Source organism: Semicossyphus pulcher, unplaced genomic scaffold (assembly GCF_022749685.1).
Source record: "Semicossyphus pulcher isolate SPU_LCO1_2020_fin unplaced genomic scaffold, fSemPul1.0.p SCAF_15, whole genome shotgun sequence".
In the NCBI taxonomy this organism is placed as follows: Eukaryota; Metazoa; Chordata; class Actinopteri; order Labriformes; family Labridae; genus Semicossyphus; species Semicossyphus pulcher.
Genome location: NW_027211659.1, coordinates 9008650 through 9025329, shown reverse-complemented (window position 1 = coordinate 9025329; position 16680 = coordinate 9008650). Strand labels below are relative to the sequence as shown.

The 16680-nt window shown below is 40.4% G+C and overlaps 1 protein-coding gene across 1 annotated transcript in view; it reads left to right on the top strand.

Moving 5' to 3' along the window:
* The first annotated feature begins 14665 nt into the window (after positions 1 to 14665).
* st6gal2a (ST6 beta-galactosamide alpha-2,6-sialyltranferase 2a) overlaps positions 14666 to 16680 on the top strand; it is a 64966-nt gene continuing 62951 nt past the window's right edge. The window contains exon 1 of the mRNA XM_069662912.1: positions 14666 to 14791. The gene's annotated coding sequence lies outside the window, so the exon portion shown is untranslated. The remainder of the gene's footprint in view (positions 14792 to 16680) is intronic.

Sequence of the window (16680 nt, the reverse complement as noted above, 5' to 3'; positions counted from 1 at the left end):
CTAAATTCTGAATTACTCCTTTCCTTCTCCTGGGCACCACAGCTAAATATACATGACTGCCATCCAAATGTGTCCCATTACTGTCTTCCAATCTCTAATTCCGCTGTGCTAAATCAGTCTCTCTGTCTCTTTTAGAAGCAGGGAGTCTTACTCATTACCATTTCAAACCTCTAGTTTGGCTTCCATGTTCCCTCATTATATCTGATGGGGAGCCGGGGCCAGTTTGGGAAAGAGAAAAACAGGCATTCAAAGCTTCGACAGAGAAAGAGAGAGAGAGAGAGAGAGTGAAATGACACAGTGCTGTTTGAAACCACACAATCATACAGCAACAAAAGCAGCTTTGGTGGTCAATATGGTGTTTTTGCATGCTTGTGTATCCGTCTTTCTCTTTCTTTAAGTATACAGTTCATATATATTCAAGGAATGGATGCAAAACAAGCTGCCTCACTGCAAAATAATTACAACTCTGCTCTCTAGCAACCGTCAGCCACACTGGGAATGAATTATGTATGACTAACAACGCTGACTACCAATCACGTCGCACGCGTCTGCGGCCTTACCTGTTGTGCTTTTCATACTCCAGTATAACAGAATCCACTCGTGCTGGGAAATTATGCAGAGGGAGGGCGACGGCCTCCGTTTCATGTTAATAGCATGTTTATTTTGTCATGCAAATCGTCATCGCCCTAAACTTGCTGATGGATAAGACGGGATCGTTGTCAGTGAGGCTTACAGCAAACACACATATTTAGGAGGCTAGCAGTTTCACAATGAGGCGTAACTAAGTTCACTTTGACCTCAGGTGAGAGAAATGTGTGCAAATTTAAGACGTACTTTCAATCTTTGATGTTTGTTTTGGATATAGCGACTATGAAGGTGTTTTTGAGTCTTGCATAAAAACTAGGCCCCTCTCTCACGCGTGGGTGTGGGGGTCCTGCTCTTCTTGTGAATTGCTAACCAAGGCATATGTTGTCTGTGACCTGCAGGTGTTGAGTCACAGGCCTGCTGAGAGTCCAACAGGAGGGGACTCACACGGTCAAGCATACATCCGCTCCAGTTCTGGATGTTTACAGTTTGTTCGGCTCTTTGGATGAAACTGTTATTTGTGTTTAAGATAGTGAAATCGTATTGGCTGTTTCTTTACTACCTGGTAGAAAATGAGCTGTTATAATACGTTTCTAAAGCCAGAGAGGGAAGATATGAGGAAAAGAAGTGCAAAATCTCATCCTACTCACTCAGTAATCCTTTAAAGAAGGCTTTGCTGCCTCTCACTGCCAAACACTTTGATACATCCCTTTTGAAATAAGTGGAAAAAAAGCTGGAACAGGCAGATTTTCAGGGGATTCAGGAAGAGAGAGAGAGATTTGCACTTATTACACATCCCTTCTTAGCATGAAAAAAACATATCTAAATGATCTATTTTAGATGTAATAAAACTCAGGAAAAAAGGAAATTGCCCCGAGCAGCTGCTGATGGCAGTCTTTGAAAACTTAACGTTCTGCCACAAAAAGTGTTTACAGCCTTTCTCAACTGTTTTCGTCTTCGACTCATAATCTGTCTGCAAACATAATTTACTTGGAGGAAGTATTTAGATCATTATCTTAAAAGAAGTAGCAATACTATTATATAAAATACTAGTAAAAGTCTGGCATTGAAATGTCTCATGAGTGAGATTATGTAGTAGGTGAGTGTTGTGCTGTTATTGGCTTTATTATATCATGAATTACATCTCACTCTCACAGTTCGGGACATTGTCAGGAAATGTCATCTTCAAATATGTGAACATGGACATGAATTTTAGGATTTTAGTTACCGTCACGCACTTTAAGTCTTCAAGAAGTGAGATTAGAAAGTATAAAGTAAGACAGTCCGTGTCAGCGGGTGGATGGATGTCTTAAACAAGCGTGGGATTTCAGCTGACATAAGTGACACATGTTACCCAGATTGACTTCCCCTCTTTACTATTTCCGTTAAGGCAGCATGTTTTAACCTCAACCACGATAAACCACTGCAACCGTGTCTGACGCAAGTTAGTCACATGTTACAAAGTCACAGCTGTTTGGGTTTTAGGCACCAAAGCTACATGGCTATGTAGAGGAAAGGTTGTGATTTGGGCTACCATAGTACATCAACGCTGACATTTTGTTTCACAAGGGACACAAACAGCAGTCTCCTGGTGTGAAGAGAAAAAACGTACCTGCAGAAAACCCAGAAAGGATTCGCATCACCTTGTAGTGTGTTAAACAGTTGGGCTGTCTGTCACAAAAAAGGGTTTATTGATGTCCATGTACGCAAATCCTTAAATTACATTGTGTGACTATTTCACAACTGCTTTTCAGATCAGATTGTGGATCATTTCTTATTCATGAATGTGTAGCGAAATATTATTGTAGTTTGTCATAAAGAAGCTGAGTTGAACTCTGGGCCGCTGCGTCGAGAACTAAGCCACTGTACTTGGGGTGCGCACCTCAATCACTGAGCTAAACTGGCGTCTCAAAGGAGCTGATTTGATCTATTTCATACTGTATGTTGTGGTGTCGTTAAATCTATAACAGTATTTTATTAGAGATAACTTTAGTTATGATTTCAGGCTATACAAATAAAATTTGATTCATTGATTAGCTTGTCAAATGCCATATATACATACAGTAGGCTTAAGGCCAGTTCAGATCAATGATACGCAATGAGACTGGATGCAACTGCCAAAAGAAGAAGAAGAAGAAGAAGAAAAAAATATTCTTTAAAAAAAAGGACAAAAACTTGTACACGTGACATTTATTGCATATCTGTGTGTGATAGAGGGTCTAGTGTATACGGTGTGGTATGCTGTATAGATTGAAAAGGTGCATTCTTTATGTGTCATTTTGATAAACAACAGAATGTACCTGACATACAGTTCTGCCCAAAATTAATAAACCACTCCAGATGTTCCTTAAATCAGCATCTCTCTCCTCATGTCACGGTCGGCCCAATCCAGATCTGAACTCCGTCGGAAACCTGCTGAATGTGATCAAGAGGAAGATGGACAGTCACAAGTCATCGAACAAAGCCGGGCTGCTTGAATTTATGCGCAAAGAGTGGCATAGCGTCACCCAACAGTAATGTGACAGACTGGTGGACAGCATGCCAAGAAACATGAAAGCTGTAATTAAAAACCAGATATTGATTTCTGAACTCCTCCTGAGGTAAAACATGAGTTTCTGTTGTTTAAACATGAACTTGATTCTTTGCATTATTCAAGGTCTGAAAAACATCATCTTTGCCTCTTTTTGTTATCTTAACCAGTCGTCGTTTTCTGCAAATAAAAGACCTAAATAAGAATATTTTATTTGCTAGTAGGGAGAAATGTTGTGTACAATAAACAGAAGTTCATTTTACACAAACCTGTAAATAGTAGAACCACAGAACAATATGTGTTTGCAGTGGTCTCTTCATTTTTTCTCTATAGTATAATGGGGCCCTTTTTCCACTCTGAGATGAGCAGAAGTAAAAGTATAAAGTAGCATGAAATGCTAATTCTTGTTTAAAGCACCTCAAATTTGTACTTATGTACTGGTGTGCAGTAAATGCACCTAACTCCGACACACCAAAGAGCATAGCTGGAGGCGATCTATCCTACGTCACACTAAGTGATGTCAAACACAGAACATCAATATGCAAAAGCTTTCTGCAAGAGGAGACTCAGAAACATATCGGGGTTGTTTAAATCTGCGAGCTGTGTTTTTGTTTATTTTCTGTCTCATGTGATGAAGTAACATTTTGTACACGAGCCAAATTTTACACGTCAGAGACTCTTTTCTGTTTACTGTGGGTGTATGTTTGGCTGTACAATAGATGCTGTAGGCGTTAGTAGAGTTAAAGTGTGTCATTTCCACAGTAGCTTGTCAGTGAACGCATCACCGTAATATAAAATGCACTGAAGGTATTAATATGAGCAGATACAGACATGCTAAATCTTTAGCATCCCGTCTTGGCGACAGCACAGGGTAGAAGCGCTCACAGCGGGACCGGCCATCATGCACAGAGCTGTCCGTCAAATACTTCGTCGCCATGGAAACAACCTAGTTCCAAGCTTGCGAGAGGTGGGTGCAGCGATATAATGGAGGACCAGACAGAGACGTGCCTGCCTGCCTGCCTGCCTGGGGATGTGTCGCTTTTAAAGCGACCACCCTCATCCTGGTCTTTCCCAATTAGACTAAATGAGACCAGGGGAGAGAGACTGAAAATATACACAGCTAGAAAACAAGCTGATGTGTGCAAAATGACAAACCCACGGCCATCTTTTTTTTTTTTTTTCAAACAGAGGCCCAGGCCACATGACAGATCTTCCACCATCTCTTTGGAAACGATATTATGGGTTCAGACAGAGTTTCAAAGAGCTCAAGAAGGCTTATCTCACCACCAACATGTAATCATTAAAGGTATTACATCCAGCTTACATCAGTCAGATAGCTGGCAGATTACCAGCAGAGCCACGAAATAAAACAGGGAGAGATGGAGAACAGGAGAAGAAGAAAGACGGAGTCAAAAAGATTGAGCCATGATTCTGAGTTGACGTTAAAAATGGAGCGTTTAAAGCAAACACACAGACTTGGAAAGGATGACAGCAGAGCTTCTAAGGAAGAAAGAGAGTGTGACATCCGACTGAAATCGTATCAGCACTGTGATGATTGTGACCTCGCACCGTCAGACATGTAAAATGGAGAATAATTGCTGTTTTAAAAGGTGTGAGGGAGAAATAGATAGAGAAAACTAAGCCTGAAGCCCCAGAGACAAATGTAGAGAAAGAGAGAGAGAGAGTGACAAAAGGTGAGCTGACGGGGTCTGCCGTTGCCGTATGGTTTGGCTGTGGGAATGGGGCTGCCATTTCCGAGGAAGTGACAGGTACAGTGTGAAGAAATCACAGAGAAACCTCCTGGGGTCCAACACTGCTGTAAAAAAAACAGCAGCTCAAATGAATATAGCTGCAAGTGACAGCAGCTGGCAGGGTCCAGACACTGTGGTTAACTGAAACAAAAATATACTTGAAAATGTGTTGGAATTTCTACTTGATATTTTTCTCACACTGGAGTGTATAAATCTGTTTGGAAATGTACCAACAGAAAAAATAAATAAAAAATAAAAGTAAACTGTCCCTTTTTCCTTTGTCTGCGTTCACATTAAGCCTTGTTATTCAAAATAGTGAAATTATGTCCAACTACTTTATCAGGTCATATTTCCTCTCGCGCTACCATAGCCTTTGTTTAAGTCATTAGTCGTGCATAAAGGATGCAGTCTAACTTGCCCATGTTGTATAGCAATGTAAACTGAATGTTTAGTGGGTTTAGACAGTTGTTTGAACAAAAGATAAATCAAGTTTTTTTTTCAAATTTAGTTGATTCAATGTGGACGTGGAAGCCCTTCACAAGACTTGGTTTAACACAACCCCTCACCTCTTCTGCCACCTTACTAAAATTCCACTGGTGCTACTTCAAAGGATATTATATATGTCTGTTTATCACATATAACAAATATTTAGATAGACATTTACATAGATCAAATAAATTGTCATATTTCACTGGCTCAATCTCAACTGTTTGTCCTGGCACGAAAATGTTGTTTTTGTTCAGATTTGCTGCTAACTAGTATTAATCAAAGTCTAAAAATCTCCATAATCAACATGTTTTTGGTGTCTGATAACCAGATGGATGGATGGATGGATGGATGGATATTCTTTACCCTTTATGAGCTCAAAGCTCATCATGTGCGTCACAACCAAGAGACTATAAAAAAACCCCTGCACCAGTAAAATGCAGTGACTTAATCACGGGTCATAAATGCAACAGTCTGAATGACTGAATTGTTTCAGGTGGCTGAGAGTTGACTGTAAGAGGTTGGTTTTCAAGGTGCAATACACCATATTCAAACAACAGCCATTTTCCCTTGACATCACGCTCAGGGTGGGAAGCTTCCATGTTGTTGTAATGATGTACTGCTAAATTCCAGCTTAGAAATTGTAAAGACGTAAAAACTTACACACTCTTTTCGTTTTACCGCTTAATGTTTGACGACAAAAGACAACAGATAGAAACAAAACAGAGCAAAATAGTGCCATATTTAAAGTTACTAGATAGCATTTAATAGCTTATTAGCCACCATAGCACAACAGCCAACATTAGATTTTAACCACTTACTAGTGAACATTACTGTTTGATATTCTTACATGATACAATAGGAAATTCCATATCTAGCTAATGGTAATGTTAGGAAGCGAAAGAACAAGTTAACTAGCTAATGGTAATGTTAGGTATAGCTTAAGAATAAGTTAACTAGCTTATGGCAAAGTTAGATAGCTAAAGAACAAGTTAACTAGCTAATTGCGATGTTAGGTAGCTATAGAACAAGTTGACTAGCTAACAGCAATGTTAGGTAGCTAAAGAACAAGTTAACTAGCTAACAGCAATGTTAGGTAGCTAAAGAACAAGTTAACTAGCTAACGGCAATGTTAGGTAGCTAAAGAACAAGTAAACTAGCTAATGGCAATGTTAGTTAGCTAAAGAACAAATTAACTAGCTAATAGCAAAGTTAGCTAAGAACAAGTTAACAAGCTAACGGCAATGTTAGGTAGCTAAAGAACAAGTTGACTAGCTAACGGCAATGTTAGGCAGCTAAAGAAAAAGTGAACTAGCTAACAGCAGTGTTAGTCTAAGAACAAATGAACTAGCTAGCAGCAAAGTTAGCTAAGAACAAGTTAACTAGCTAATGGCAGTGGTAGGTAGCTAAGAACAAGTTAACTAGCTAACAGCAATGTTAGGTAGCTAAAGAACAAGTTAACTAGCTCATAGGTAGCTAAAGAACAAGTAAACTAGCTAACAGCAGTGTTAGGTAGCTAAAGAACATGTTAACTAAGGCAAAGTTAGTTGGCTAAAGAACCAAAATTTTCACCTTAAAACACGTGAAAATGTTGTTCCAGATTTTTACTATCCATTGTCTTTTTAATTACTAATCACACAAGACGCAGAAAAATTATAATTATTATGGCTCAATGAAAAAAGTGCCTTTTAGACATTATTAATCTGCTTTTTATCATGACATGTGGAAGAAAGGATATAAAAGTGGGATAACGGAGCATCACAGAGGTCTTTGTTACATGAAGAGAACATGTCAACAGTCTCAAGGTCTTTTCCCAACATTTTTTCCCTCTTGGGTTGCTGAGGTTATCCTGTGGTGTTGTGAACTTGAGGAAACATAGAAAAGAGCAAGTAGCTAGTACCACAACACATCCATCATCGACCGCTCCTCCTAATGCACATGTAATATTTAGGTGGAACAAAGTAGATGTTGGAACAAAGGGAGAGAAGTGCAGCAGCCTGCCTTATCTTTGGACTGATTTATCTTCTGTTTGTTTTCTGCCTGTGTGAGAAGTTGCAGTGGCATTTTCTCAGTAATTCCAGTGTGTGGCTTCACAAACTGGTCTTGACAAAATCCCTGTGCTGTGAAGAGAGGGGAGGATAAGGCTAACCTTAAGAAGAGGGGGATAAAGATAAAAAAAAGGGCAGCGATGAATCCATCAATAAGCAGCGTAAGAGCAAGAAAGTCTTGTTGATTGACTGCATCCAAATGTGAGTTTGAGCTCAGTTAATGGCCTTTACTTGCTTATTATGTACATGTTTGCTAATTGTCCATATATATATATCTTTACAGGTGTAAAAAAATGTTCTTATGCACATGATGCACATTTAAACACAAGATCCAGTGGCGTGTTAACTATTAAACAGTTGGACAGTTTTTTTATGGATGATGTTTTCTACACAAGAATGTGTCAAAATAAATATTACAGATCTAAATGTCAAACAAATAATAATAAGGTTAGTCTATCCAAAATCTGGTGTCGCTCTTTCTTCATTCAAAAAAAGGATCGATCTTGGGTATCAAGCAAAACAAATCTCAGAAAACAATCTCAGAAATAAAGCATGACATATCATCCAAATAGGAATTAATAAAGGGCAAAAGTTCATATTCAACTCACATGTTGGTTCTCTTTGTTCTGCCTGGCAGGTTTTGGAGGGAAAAGAGTGGACAACAAGCCCAAAGGCCGGCTTCTGTAATCTTGGGTAAGCTGCTTGGTCAAGTGTGGCTGTGATGCAGGTCGGGTGTAGACTTTAACAGGTGGGTTCTATTGAGATCACAGGACTGCGTTTTTGAGGGAGCCATGGCCAAGAAAGCAGGATTGCAGTGTTTCTAAAAACATCCTTTCAGGAATGAAAGCTAGCTAGTTGTAAAAAAGTTGAAAAAATGAAAATGAAAAAAAAAAGGAAAAAAAATTCATCATGATCATAAATATTGAGATGAGAACTACTTGTATCACCTACAATTGGCTTCCCGCCAATGCCAATATTTTTGCATCCTTTAAAACATTCCCATCTGCTTTAGCTGTCCCATTTGATTTGTCCTCATTATCAACATGCTAACATGCTGGGTGAACATTGCTAAAAGACCTAACACTGTCAATGCGAGCACTAACCTCGAAACACCCAGCCTCACAAAATCTCCAGTGTGGCTGAATAGTAAACTTGATGTTCTGGCTCTGTTAACTCAACACACAAATGTACAAATGTACAACATTTATATCTGAAATAACTTTTCAACAATATGCTAAAATTAAACACACAAAATTTGGTAAAATGCTTTGACTGCGTCTTCCTGTAAATGCTCAACAAATCAGTGAGCTCATCACACCATCAGAAGGCCTGTAGCCACCTGATATAAGTGACCCACTTGCTGTCATTTCACTACATCATCTGCTGTTTACTTTTCACTCTGTATCTTGTATGTGAATTGACTATAAACTTCATAAACTATGAAATGCTCCCAGAAGGCTCATTCTTCAGTCTGTCAAACCTCCATCGAGTACCTCCACCAGCGTTTTGTTGACGTGAGCGAGCCCATTAAGGCAGTCGAGGCCTCCGTGATGTGTTGACTCACATAATTTCCAAATCAGTCGAGATATTGCGATCAGGGGAAACAGATGGCATGAAATGACCGGGATATTTAGGGCTTGAAACACCCGGGCACATCAGCGAATCACCATGGAAACCGTCACGCTCTCCCAGGTTTCTAATGGGAACAATTAGCTGAGAGGAACAACAAAGCGGGATGACGGCCAGATGTTCAGATATGATTTTAGCTGTGGCTGTTAGCTTTGACTGCTCTCTGATTCATCTCAATCACTGTTATGAGTCTCAGAGATGATTACGCAGGTAGCGATGATGAGGTTAGTGCTGGTGTCCGTGTTGTGATTTTAAAACAAAAAAGCTGACAGTTTATTTATACACAGAGAACAGCGGGGGGCAGTGCTGCCTTTACACACCTTCTTCATAGCATGACAGCTTTTAAAATGAGAGTGAAGACGGTTATTCTCCTGACAGATCTCAGATATATGTGCACAACAAAAACAAACATACTGTATATCTTCAGTTGTGTGAGTTAGGAAAAAAGGAAAAAAATCCTTCCAGTTGCAAGTCTATAAAGGTATGGCAGGCCTTTCAACCTTTACATTTCTTTAAATCTTCAAGAAATACTACAATATACAAAGTTTATAAGTCTATGTATTTTTTAAGACAGTCAAAAACTACAAAACAACAATGTAAAGAGTAAGTAAAGGCTAAAACAGTGTATCTGTAAGATGGAAAACGGTTCACTAGCATGCAAAGCTAACAGGCTTAACTACTAACAGTGATAAACTAAATGTTACTTCACAGGCAAAGACGCTGATTAGCTTAATACATTATCTGTGGGGTTAAAGGTTATTCTAATGCCCCTTTAATGTGTGACTGGTCTACAATGTGGGAGCTGGTAAAAATGCTATTGATTTTACATCAGAGTTTAAGCTAGCAATGGCTACTCTGTCCTGCGCTTTAGCTTGGGAGGATGCAACTAAGCTAAACTTGTTAAATGAGACAGAATTAATTGTGGCACTCTCAGTTAGAAGTTGTGGTTTTTCCAGCAAACATTGTGTAAACTAAGACTTAATATTCAGCAATTACACATTTACTCCATTATTTTCATGTCTTACATAAATCATGGTGAAGATGCTAAGTTATTGCCTGGGGCTTAGCTTTAGCCTCAGACTTTTAATAACATATTTTGTATGTATTTAAAAAGGTTTTTTTTTTAAAGATTATTCTTTTGGCCTTTCTCTAGAGAGGACAGTGGATAGTGTTGGAAACAGGGGACGAGAGTGGGAATGACACGCAGCAAAGGGCCTTTGTATATGGCTGCCAAATTAATCCCTGAGCTAAACTGGTGCTGCATTCAAGATTTTTTTTATTCATCATTTTAGAAATGGAGTTGTCACCCATCTCAGGGAACTTATTAGCTAGCTTAGCCCAAAGTATTTGACAATGGCAGTTGAAATTTTAGCAAGCAAAATTGACTTGAAATGAATCTGCTTTCGTCCCCTTCGGTCTGAAATCAAGGACATATTGTTTGAAAAATTACCATACATTTGAATAAAAAATCTGCCATGGCTATTTTTGTAAGCTATACATGCTAAGCTAGAATGGAGAGCTTGATGAGGGGAGCGGGAGGTCTAATTGGTCCCTTTGATCCTGGTGATCAGCCAGTTTCAAGGGATAGCTTTACAGCCCAGCTGGAAGAGCGAGATACACGATCAAGCACACATATTACACACATACTGTACAGTTTTCTCCAGTCACAGCCCACATACACACACGCTTTCTCACACCTGGTTATGCACCCCTCTTTCCCTCATTGTGAGATTCCTTTTCTTGTCGTCCACTACAAAGACAGCAGCATAATGAAGTGTGGCTGACTGACACGCACCTGGAGAAAGACGATAAGCACCGGAGTCAGGTGTTCAACAAAGGGCTGCTGACCCGCTGCAGAGGCTGCTGGGACGTCTGTAGGAGACATTTCAGTACATAGGTCTTAACATATTGCTCCGGGGACAGAAACACACTTCCCACAGCCCACTCATACTCTCCATTTTTCAGTCACAGTCTCTGAGCACACCAGTGAGTTGGTGTGAGTCATCTGCCTCCAAACGCCCCGCTATTCAGCTTCACTTTGAAGAGAGCAGCATGTGTGCCATGGAGCCGATGCCTCTGGTTGCATTATTTCGAGGCAGCATTTTGAGAATCCGTGCTAACTCCTTGTTCCACATGCATGTGGATCTGGATGTTTGTGTGCAGGTTTTTGGTTGTGGGGCAAATTTGTGTCCCTCCACTGTTACCTGAGAGCTCAGATGAACAATCAAACAGTTTCAGCAGTTAAAGAGGAGTTTCTACTGTAAACAAAATGCAGGTTTAAGTCCAGTTGGTTCACAGACAGCTGCTTAGATCTCTTTGTGTTGTGATTTATTATTCATTGGCAAATTTGGCCGTGCAGCAGTAATTGCAGCATGCAGCAGCAGCGCCTGCATCTGATGGAGCACAAATGAATAAATAAATCTAGATGGCGGAGCCATTTGAACGTTTGACGTTTACTGATGAGGCAATTAAGAGAGCAGCGCACAAACGCACAACCTGCATTACACTGGCTGATCCTTACACGGCACAATAACACAATCTACAAACTATGTTCTTTCTTGCACTCACATTTTTTATGAAGACAAATATTTACCCTTAAATGAACATGTATGTTTAACAGTTCCTATGCTTCACCCATAGGCCTTTAAATTGTCGTGTAAACAAGTCATAGGTGGCTGATCTGCAGGAATGCTGCATATCTAGCTCCACTGCTTATCTCTATTTAACAAACACACACATTCACAAACTGAAACAGTGGAAGAGTACACACAATTCAAAATAGGACATTGGAAAATGACATGAGAACTCACAAAGATAAAAAGTAAATCTGTTATTATTGAGTTCATTCTCTATCTCGGACACAGACAGTTGACTAAACCATCCCACCTCATCAAGTTGCTGTTTTCTGACCTCCTATGTAGATACTATCTTGATTGATCATGACCTTTATCATCAAATGCACTTCGGTCAGTGATTGTTAAATTGCAGGTTTCCATTTTTCTGAATGCTTTGAGGCATTGAGGCAGTTAAAGATTTTGCGCAATTATTTGTTGCAAGTTTTTCCTACTAACAGCAGCCCCTTAGCTTAGCTTAGCTTAGCTCAGCAGAAAGACTTCACATAAAGAGAAACAGCTTGACTGGTTCAAAAGTAACAAAATCCACCTACCAGCACCTCCTAAGATCACCAGTTAACACATTATATCACATTTGATTTATTCATGTAAAAGCAGAAGTGGCTAAACTGACATTTGTGGTTTGTGGTTGTGGAGTTATGTGTAGGACTACTGACTTGGCTGGATGCATTGACCTACTAAAGTCTCTGCTGATTGCCTGGCAGATTCACGTTGCTTCCGTGATGTAAAACCATGTTTCCCCTTTTTTATCAGTTGGAAAAAACACAAAATAAGATAAAATATTTATCTGGAAGTTATTTCTATGGTTAATGACTATATGGGACTTTACAGAATGATGCATTTCCTTTGTTTCCAGTATTGTATAGAGTTATTCATTTCCACCTTACTGTAGTTAACATTTCAAGCAGCAGTCAGTTGACCCAAAAAATGTAACACCAACGGGATCATATTGCTCCACATCTTGGCTCCCATCTTTGACAGAACTCCAATCAATCAATCAATCAATCAAATTTTATTTGTATAGCGCCAAATCATAACCAGGGTTATCTCGAGACACTTTACAGAAAGAGCAGGTCTAGACCGACTCTTTGTTAAGTTATTTAAAGAGAGGCCCAACATGAATCCAACATGAGTAGCACTTAGCAATTCGGCACATTGGCAAGGAAAAACTTCCTTTTCACAGGCAGAAACCTCGAGCAGAACCAGACTCATGTTGAACAGCCATCTGCCTCGACTGGATGGGCCGAACATGGGATAGAAGGAGGTGCAGGATAGAGACAGGCAAAGAGAGCAACAACAACACATGTTCTTGTTGCTACAACAACATATGTCCTTGTTACATGAACAACAACAGACACAGAGAACTGAAATTAGACCCTTATTATTTGTTTATAGAGAACTCATATTCAAAACCTGCATTGTTTCCTGTCCTTGTATCAGCCTGCTAGACATCTGAGTTCCTTTGAGACTGGTGGCAGTGGTTTCAATTTCTATGTCGGTGCAAAAAAGTTATGAAACTCCTCCCTACTGGTTTCTGATCAAAACTCACTGATGACTTAGGAAACAAAATTAAGCACGTTTGGATTATAATGGTGTCTGACTATGTTTAAAATGACTTATGAGCTTACATGTTGGGAAGGACAGAACTGTGGATCAGTTGAATATCTATTAAATAATATTTTGCATGGGTTTCACATTTTTGTGTGTTTAAAAAGTGAAAACTGCTGAATTATTTCTGTAATTTCCAGAATTAATAATTCAAAAAGGTCACCTCTGAAATGGGCCGTTCAGAACAGCTGCAGGTTTCTACGTAGAACCTCGCTTTCGCTGAAATCGACCAATCGTAATTCAACGTCATTCACCTCAGGCTGCCTTCTTGCACTAGCCTGTAGTCAAGTCGCTGTCAAGATTTCAACTCACCATTCTGATACCTCCAGGTGATTCTGGCTCGTACAAGTAAGGCCGAATAACCGATCCTAGAGCAGTCATGTTCGCGACAACTTTGGAGTTAAAGTGCAGTGCAGCCGCTCCCACATGTGGGCCACTCTCAGCCAATCGTAGCTAAGGTCTAATGAATGGCAAAATGGCTTATTCATTTCAGGAGGAAGGAGAGGCTCCGAAAAATATGTATACAATTTTTAAAACGAAACAAACGTAACCGTAGATGGCGTATTTGAGCCATTTCCATAATGCAGATTTTTATACATCTGGCAAGGATTGTCAATATCAACCCCAGCATTTGTGTGTACAACAATATAATTTAGATTACAGTTCTAAAAACATGTTAAAGTGTGCAGTTACCCTTTAAGTAATCATTTAAGTTTCCATTCTAAAGGTCAAAAGCTCCCTCCAAGATTTCATGAGATAGGGTTTTATCAGTATATGGTTTTAGAAAGCAGCTGATTACAATAGCTTAGCTTATGACTGGAAAATGGGGGAAATTACAAGCCTAGCTTCGTGGAAAGGTAACACAAATCCATCTGTTTTCACCTGTGAACTTCGCCAATTTAATTTCTTTAATTCATGCTAAAATAGAGAAGTAAACGCAACAATTCGACCAGGAAACTAGCAAAGATTTGAGCAAATCACTGCTTCCGGCCAAGCTAAGCTAAACTAAGCTAATACGCTGATGGCTGAAGCTTCATATTTTCCAGGCAAATATGAGCGTGGTATCAATTTTTGCCATCACATTTTCATAAAGTACAACATGTCCCGTCACTCTATTGAACAGGACAAATTGGTCATCTTTATAATACATAGCCTATGACTTTCCCTCCATCCTTCCTTCCTCTTTCCTTTCCCCACTTTACTCCCATACCTTCCTTCCTTCCCTCCTTTCCTTTCCTTTCCTCCAGGCCATCAAAGACACCTCGATGCCTGACTAGAAAAATCAGCCCTCGCCGACTCCGCCCCTCAAACTCAGATGTGGATGCGAGAAAAAAGGCCAGCAACAGTGTGACAGACAACACAGCCCCTCCGCTCCGCTCGGCGTAGTATCTCCCTGTATGAACGGAGAGCAGAGGCGAACCAAACCGAGCCGCATGCTCTCTGTGCAACAAGGCGATCAGGAGCGAAATGGACCGGCGGACAACAGCAGCAGCATCCAGTGAGGACCGACTCAGATTTTAGGTAAGGCTTTGTTCGCGTTCCGCTGCATTTCCATACAGATCTGAGCGCTTTGTGCAGGGCACGGAGCAGCACAAGGGGAGGATGTGCATGCACCGTGTTAGGTTGAAACGAGCCAACATGTACGGTTCTGTTTGATCAAAGCTGCGGGGGAAAATGTGGCAGAGGAGCCTTTGTCTTCGTTACTTTACACTGGAACACGGTGATCATCTTAGGGTGCTCATTTAACTGCAGCTCATTTAGTCTCCGCGCGGCTCTTTAACGTCCACACGCTCACAGGGAATATGATTTAATAAACATGAGGGGCATTATGAGCAGCTGAGTTCCCTGTGTTTCAGATATTGACTTTGTCTTGTATGGTGCCGTTGAGTGCTTATAGGATATTCATGTTTCTACACTACACTAGAAACTGAGTTCATTCACAGCTCTTCGTGAAGCCAGGCAGGCCTGAACGCTGCTCTACAACTTGGGCAGAAGATGCAGAGGTTTATGGTTCCCTTGTTAAACACCTTCGTGCACATGATGTCACTCAAGCTAAACAGAAAAGCAAGGCCTCCAGGGACATAATTCTAATAATATATTTGCTTAACCCCACGATAATTTTCTTTTCTTATTTTCATGCAAGAGTAGTAACGCTAGCAGGTTCTGACAGAGTCACAAGACAAAATCTATAGCAGCACATTGATATCTGATAGAGGACATGACACGCACAGGTCTGTGCCCTCTTTTGCTCACAAAGTTCGTTGTAGCAGCGGTTTTAAAAGACCAACATGCAGCTGCTTGAAATGTGTTCATTTCACATCATTACACTTTCACATCCACACAGCTGCACCGCTTCTCAACCGTGGCGGGCTTTTGTTTGGAGCAATTTTAATTAGTGACAGCCAGATACCATCTCAGCTTTTTCGGACCAAACGCTTGAAGTTAAACACAAAAAGTGTTTCCAATCGCCTTCACTTCACAGGAGGAAAGCTTTTGAAAGGCAGAGGAAAACACGCACGTGTCACGGGTAATTAAGTGTTTTTATGTGTGTGTGTGTGTGTGTGTGTGTGTGTGTGGGGGTTGCATGTTGCCTTTCTGAAGTGCTGCGAGTTGTCTGACATAACAGGAAACTTGAGGTCTATCTCTCTGAGCTGTCGAGACTTATCTCATGATCACATCACCTTCAAGAACAGCAGCGGAGGTCGACAGTCACCTAAGACTCATTACAATAGAAAAACACACACACATTTCCACACTTACCAGTAGTCCACCGCAATCAAAGGCACCAGTCTGTTCTTTGTATTTTCTCCCCGGGCGGCTCAGGGAAGAAAATACAAAGCGTCTCTCCAGGTTATAGTGACATTGCGTCAGGAAAGTGTCGTTTTGTTTGTGGGTGCAGCTGCTGAATAATTGCGTTCCCTCTGGTTTTCAAAGCAGTTGTGACGAGGACAAAAGTTGAATCTAGTCGACAATGTTTTCAGCCCGCAGAGTGTAGCAGAAAAGACACATTATATAAAGCTTAAGCTAAATAATTCATCTCTTCTTAGGCAGAACATTTTCTTTTATAGTAAGTGAACTACCCACTCTAATGATGCATTATGAATGTGCTGATGGATACCTGATAAACGCACACAACGTACCCACTGTCAATGTGTGAAAGGGTTCTCGCTGAACATCTGCATTATTGCTCTTACACATAAATATCTAATTACTGCTCCACAACGGCTGGTACCTCTTTGTGTCTGCAGCTGGATATTTATTGTCTCAAATAGGGCGCCCTCCCACTGCGTGTGCAGACAGAGCACAGGTGTGTGTAGGAGAGCTGTGTGCACTCTGCAATATTCCACTATTATCCCACCATGCTAAGCCATTATACAAGAGTCCAGCAGCCATTTCACACACAGACCCTA